We start from the raw sequence: 7,254 nt of genomic DNA, 5'->3' as shown, positions 1-7,254 counted from the left end.
ATGCTTCTATTTCCAGGTCCTTATTTTCTCAAGACCTCCCACCCTTTGACTACCTCCCTGACCACCAAGTAAAGACTGGGTTTTATTGGATCATTTTGCCCCTATCTTTAATACTTTTCTCTTAAAAAAATGAAAAAAAAAACCAACTTTTCCCTCAAATTCCTTTCTGGATTCGATTTATAAATTGTCTTTTAGTGTGGTTGGTTTGAATATAAAAAAGGAATTGATCTAATATTTACTTGTTCATTGAAGCTATCTGCCTCTATCTCTTGAATAGCATGAGGACAGAGATAGTGCTCTCATCTCTACCAAGCAAGGAAATTCTACTTTAAATCTTAATTTCTGTGTCTCAGACTCTTTGCTCTCTGGATGCTCTTTCTTATAATACCTAACTTAAATTTCTATGCATTAAGTTCAGTCCATTCTCTTTTGCATATCTGATCTTTGAGCATTACCCCCTGGACAACATTCTTCCATTGGCTTGCAGATGATTAGCAAGTCCCCTATCTTGCTTTTTGCCTTTAGCCTAAAATTCCCTTATTCAGTGATTCCACCATCACCAACTTATCCATCTTGTTAAGTTCTATTATCTGGTGTGAGGTTGGCAGGCTTCCAGGCTAATCATCTGCCCCTAGTTTTGCCATTTGATAAGAATCTCTGTTAAGATACAAAAGACGTAAGTAAAATTTGAGAGCTAGGAACAATTGGTCACAGTCAAAGGTAGATGTGACTCACCTAATATAGAATTACCAGATAACAAATAAAACCAAATCTGGCTCAGAACAGGAAGAACACAAAGGCAGTTCTGTAGAATTCTCTCATTAAAAATAGAATCTCTAAATTCATATCTATCAAATCTCCCCTTTTCTTTACGAAGAATATACAAGAAGACTTTGTGAAGAGCAGGGTTCTTAGAATAAATTTCTCTTTTCAATACAGTTCTAACAGTGAAGGGGTCTTAATGAGGAGAGAACAGGGAGGGAAAAGGGCAAGAATGAGTTTAGGAGAGAATTCTGCAAATTCTGGGGGCCCAGAAGAGACTTCTGACATCTGAAGAATCAGGGAAACTTAATCTAGAGTGCTTCTTTTCTTATATAGGCCTAGAAACTAGGGGAGGAAAGATTTACTTCCCTTTTAGTAGCTTAGTTAAGATGTGGTCTGAATGTTTAGTGGAAATGCAGTGAAACTAAGTGGAAAATATTGAACAGAGCTGAATCCTATCTATCCATCTGTACTTCCAATTAATAACCTTAAGATGAGTGTCTGTATATACTTCACACATACACAAGTGTGTGAAATATATGTGAAATATCCACATATAAAAATATGTAGAGGTGTGTGTATGTGTGTGTGAAACCATTGGTTAGGATTTCAATGATTCAATTCACTGACTCAATGATGTTTATATGTGTGTTGTGTACTTGTAATTTATATGTTTCCACATGAGTTTGTTTAGATGTGGTTAGCAGCAAGACATGAATAGAGATCTCAGAATCCTCTCTGATCATACCTCTCTAAGCAAAACTTTGATACCTGCCATGTGGAGAACAGACTGGGCCATGAAACTAAATACTCTGCTTTCTTCAAAAAGAGAATGCTATGGGTGACTCGGAGGTGCAGTGAATAGAGCACCAGCCCTGATGTGAGGAAGACCTGAGTTCAAATCCATGCTTAGACACTTAACACTTCCTAGACGTGTGACCTTGGGCAAGTCACTTGACCCCAATGCCCTCCCTTTCCCCCTCCAAAAAAAAGATAGAATTCTGATCTAGAATTATATCTATCCATCCTCCCCAGAAAAGATATTGTTGGTCTAAGAGAAATAATTTTGGGGGTCAATTGATAAACAGTAAAATATCATGAATACTCAGTTTTGGGAAGAAAAAAGCCTGTGCTATCAATAACTATGTGATAAAATGTTTTAAATCACTAATAATGAGAGAAATACATATTAAAACCACTCCAAGATACTACTCTACATCCACTGGCTAAGATGCCAAAAAAAAAAAGTGACAGATGATGGAGAGGATGTGGGAAAACAGGTCCACTAATGTACTACTAGTAGAGCTGTGAACTAGTCCAATCATCCTGGAAAGTAGCTTTGACCCGTGCCCCAAAATTTAATATAAAATATTAAATTGTGCATGCCTTTTGACCCAGTAATACTGCTACAAAGTCTATATACCAAAGAGATCAAAGAAAGAGACCTGGCATTGGGGACAACTGGTGCTGATTGGCAGCTCTGTTCCTTACACACAGTTCTGAGTAGCGGTTACAGGGTAGAGAAGAGTCCTGGTGGTCAGCCACAATGGATCAGGGGCCCCGGTCCTGGTTCCAAAGCAAAGAAGACTGCTAGTGCTTGCAGCAGAGGATCAAGGGCCCTTCCTGGCTAGAGACCAGAGTGCAAGCCAGGAGAGGGGTGACCACACCTCTCCCAAGATCACACAACCTTGAAACCACCAAAAACCTGCAAACCCTCAGAACTAGCTTTGAAAGCAGCAGCACAAGAAAGCCTGAAGCTTGGTACAATGTCTTCCCAATCCCAGGTAAGCAGAGTTCAACTTAAATATAAAGTTCAAAGTCAAGAAATATTCCAGGGAAATGAGCAAATTAAAAAAGAATGTGACCATAAAAAACTACTATAAAGGCAGGGAAGACCAAGATATAAACTCAGAAGGATACAACAATGTGAAAACAGCTGCAAAGAAAAAGCCCTGAAAGAAAAGTGGTAATTGGATCCAAATCCACCAAGACTGCCTGGAAGAGTTAAAGAAAGAGATAAGAGTGGTAGAGGACAGATTGGGAAAAGAAAGGAGAATGATGCAAGAAAATTATGAAATGAGTATTAACAGCTTCATAAAAGAGACACAAAAAATGAAAGAAAATAATATTTCAAAAAACATAATTGGCCAAAGGAAAAAAATATAAAAATTCACTGAAGAAAAATAGATTTGGGCACATGGAATTTAATGACTCCATGAGACAACAAGAAGAAAAAAACAAAGACAAAAGAATGAAAAAAATAGAAGAAAATGTGAAATAGCTGATTGGAAAAATGACTGACCTGGAAAATAGATCAAGGAAAGAAAATTTAAGAATTATTGGACTACTTAAAAGCCATGTTTTTTTTTTTAAAGAACTTAGACATCATATTTGAAGAAATTATCAAGGAAAACTGCCCTGGTATCTTAGATCCAGAGGGTGAAATAGAAATTGAAAAAATCTCCTTATCACCTCCTGAAAGAGACCCCAAAATGAGAACTTCAAGGAATAGTATAGCTAAATTCCAGAGCTTCTAGATCAAGTAGCCAGAAGGAAACAATTCAAATATCATGGAGCCACAATCAGGATCAGACAAGATTTAGTGATTTCCATGTTAAAGGAGAGGAAACCTTGGACTATGATATTCTAGAAGGCAAAGGAGCTAGGATTATAGCCAAGAATATCCTACCAAAAAAAAATGAGTGTAATCCTCCTTGGGGACAAAAAAGATATTTAATGAAATAGAAGACTTTCAAGCCTTTCTGATTTAAAAAAAGACCAGAACCAAATAGAAAAGATGACATTCAAACAGAAGACAAGAGAAACATAAAAAGGTAAACATGAAAGAGTGATCATAAGGCATTCAATGAAGTTAAACTGTTTACATTCCTATATGGGAAGATGATACATGTTACTCCTAAGAACTTTATCATTATGAGGGCAGTTAAAAGGAGTTTACATAGATAGAGAATATGAGTATGAGTCAATTATATTAGAATGATTTCCAAAAAAATGAAGGGGTGAGAAAGAGGGGGTGCATTTGGAGAAGAGGGAAGGGAAGGGTAGAACACAGGAAAAAATTTCTCACATAAAAGAAGCACACCAGGGTAGCTAGGAGATACAGTGAATAGAGCACCAGCCCTGGAGGCAGGAAGACCTGAATTCAAATGCAGCTTCAGACACTTGACATATGCTACCTGTGTGACTTTGGGTAAGTCACTCAACCCTGATTACCTTGCATAAAAAATAAAATAAATTTTAAGCAATGAAAGAAGTACAGAAGGAAGAGCTTTTATAATGTAATGGAAAATTAGGTAGAGGGAGTCAATGCTTGAATCTCATTATCATTGGAATTGGTTCAAGGAGGAAAGAGCATATATGCACCTTCAGTTGTGTATAGAAATGTAAGTCACCCAAAAGGGAAATAGGAGAGAGAGGGGATATGAGAAAGGGATGAAGGTGGAGATGATAAAAGGGAGGGTAGATTAAGGGAGGCAGTGGTTAGAAGCAAAATAAACTTCTGAGGAGGAACAGGAGAAAAGAAAGTTGAAGAAACCAAAAAAATGAGTTGGAGGGACATACGTAGTAATCATAACTGAGAATGTAAATGTGATGAACTTGCCCATAAAACAGAAGCAAATTGCAGAATGCAGTTTTAGAAACTGGAATCCAACACTATATTGTTTATAAGTGACACACTTGAAACAGAAAGACACACATAGAGTTTTAAAATAAAGGGCTGGAGCAACAGCTAATATGCCTCACCTGAAGTTTGAAAAGTGGCGGGAGGGGTTGGTGTAACAATCATGATCTCAAACAAACAAAAGCAAAAATAGATCTGAATAAAAGAGATAATCAGATAATTATGGTCTAAGGTTCTATAGACAATGAAGTAATATAAAAAAAGTTAAAGCTTCTTAAATAAAACCTCATTTCTCAAATATATATTGAGTATAGAACTGAGTCAAATTTGTAAAAATAAATGCTTTTGGAGCAGGTAGGTGGCAGAGTGAATAGAGTACTGGCCCTAGAGTCAGGAGGACCTGAGTTCAAATGTGACCTCAGACACTTGACACACTTACTAGCTATGTGACCTTGGGCAAGTCACTTAATCCCAATTGGTTTGCCTTACCCCTTCCAAAAAAAAAATAAACTCTTTCCCCTCAATTGATAAATGGTCAAAGGATATAAAAGGACAATTTTCAGAAGAAGAAATCAAAGTTATCCACAGTTGTATGAAAAAATGCTCTAAATCTCTTATGGGGCCCCAATTGAGAAAAAGTCATAAAACATAGTAAGAAATGAAAGCCATAACTTAAACTCTGTGAAAGGTGGAAGTCCAGACATGATAAGCTGTTACAAATCATGTTAGGCCCTGTTTTATATACTTTTAAAAAGTGGTATGAAATACAGCTTTATTACTTCATAATAGAATGAAATGTCCTGCTGTGTGTATAATAATGCTCTCTCTCTTTCTCTGATGTTTAAGTTCAGAATAAACAAAACTAGAAATAAAAAGTGTTCAAGCAACAATTGAGTGATCAGAGATACACTCTCCATAAAGACACTGATAGAAAGTGGCAGTAATGAAATCCAGCAATGGACTCAAAAGAAAAATAATCCTAACAGTCAAGAGCCATGCTTCCAAACTGAACAGACCCTGAGATCCTAGCTGAACAACCTGTGTAGTATTTCTTTCTTTCTTTTTTTTTTTTTTTTGCTTTTTGGAGGGGGAGGGTAGGTAATTGGGGTTTTTATATACTTTAAAAAAATGGTGTGAAATGCAATTTCATGACCTGATATAGAATGAAATGTCCTGCTGTGTGTATAACAATGCGCTCTCTCTCTCTCTCTCTCTCTCTCTCTCTCTCTCTCTCTCTCTCTCTCTGATGTTTAAGTTCAGAATAAAAAAAAAGTTTTCAAGGGACAATTGGGTGATCAGAGACACGCTCTCCAGAAAGACAATGATAGAAAGCAGCAGTAATTAAAGGAGGAAGCAGCTTCCAGCAGACAGACCCACAAGCAGCAGAAATGAAATAAAGGTATGGACTCAAAGGAAACTAATCCTAACAGTCAAGAGCCATGCTTCCAAACAGAGCAGACCCTGAGAGCCTAGCTGAGCAAACCTGTGTGGTATTTCTAAAGAGGGATATTTGTGAGGAATCCACAAGGGAAAAAAAAGAACAGATCTGACTACATCCTTCAAAGAAATTCTAGCAAATGATATCCTGATTGATGAAATATACAAACATGTAGAAACAATAAATAATTAAAAACAATATTAACCGCAAAAATTCATGGAATTCAGCTAATAGATCCTCAGAGGAAAATTTCTATCTATGAATACTGATGTTATCAAAAAGGTTTAAACATCAAGGAACTGAGCATATAATTTAAAAGACTGGTGTTTAAAATGGGAATGTTTTATATCATTGCTCGTGTATAACCTATATAAGATTGCTTATCATCTCAGGGAGACGGGAGACAAGGGAAGGGAAGAATAGAATCTAGAACTCAGAACTTAAAAAACTAAATGTTCAAAAAAAGTTTTTGCATGTAATTAAGGAAAAATAAATTATTATTTAAAAAATAAGGGACTAATGTTAAAAAAAATAGCTAGTTGTTTGGTTTGTTTGGGTTTTAGTTTTAGGGTCTATTTTGTTTTATTTTTTTTTTTTGCCTGAACCCTTCCATCAGTAACTGCCAGCAAGGCTGCAGTCATACCCAAATGTATTAGGATCAGTGCTTTTTTAACCCAGTGCTCCTTGTTGGCAGTGCCTACTAGATGTCCTGGAAAATGCTTGGAAACTAAATGATACTAAATAAATACCCCAAGTTTTGCTCTATAGAGAAAGAAGAGCATTTAAAGAGGACTGCTAAGTACATCTCACAGACACCATACACAAAACCTCTCCAAGATGATAGACCTGCTGGAAATCATGGTCTGCGAGTATAGTCTTCAAGAGATCCTCTGTATATCATGATGTATCATCATAAAATTTGAAGGGAAAAGGCATTAAATAACAGCAAAGTAAGAGGAACAACCTAGAACCACCTATGATCTCAGTGTTTTGGTAATCATTGTGTCCTGTGATTCTCATAGCTAGTTCTGTTCTCATATATCTATACAATGATAATCACAACACAGAAATGGAAAGAGGTCATATCTACTTTCCTTGAAACAACCTAGCTAATGTACAAAGAGACTGACCACCCGGAAGTAAGCAATTAGGTGATTAGTTATTTAGCACAGGCAAGTCAAATAGGAAAGAAAAAAGACAATGTCATCATCATTCCTGCAAAGACCACTTCTCCCTCTGCAGTCAGGATGACAGGATTGTGAAAGAGAGGCTATTATTACAGTTTTCAGTTTACATTCCTACATGGGAAGATGATATTTGTAACTCATAAGCATTTTCTCATTATTAGAGTATTTAGAAGGCATATAGATAGATAGATAGATAGATAGATAGATAGATAGATAGATAGATA

This window comes from Petaurus breviceps, unplaced genomic scaffold (genome assembly GCF_028583685.1).
Source record: "Petaurus breviceps papuanus isolate PSGF00001 unplaced genomic scaffold, PetGlider_PUasm1.0 37, whole genome shotgun sequence".
NCBI lineage: Eukaryota > Metazoa > Chordata > Mammalia > Diprotodontia > Petauridae > Petaurus > Petaurus breviceps.
The sequence above is the reverse complement of the archived record's forward strand: the minus strand, read 5'-3'. Positions refer to the sequence as shown.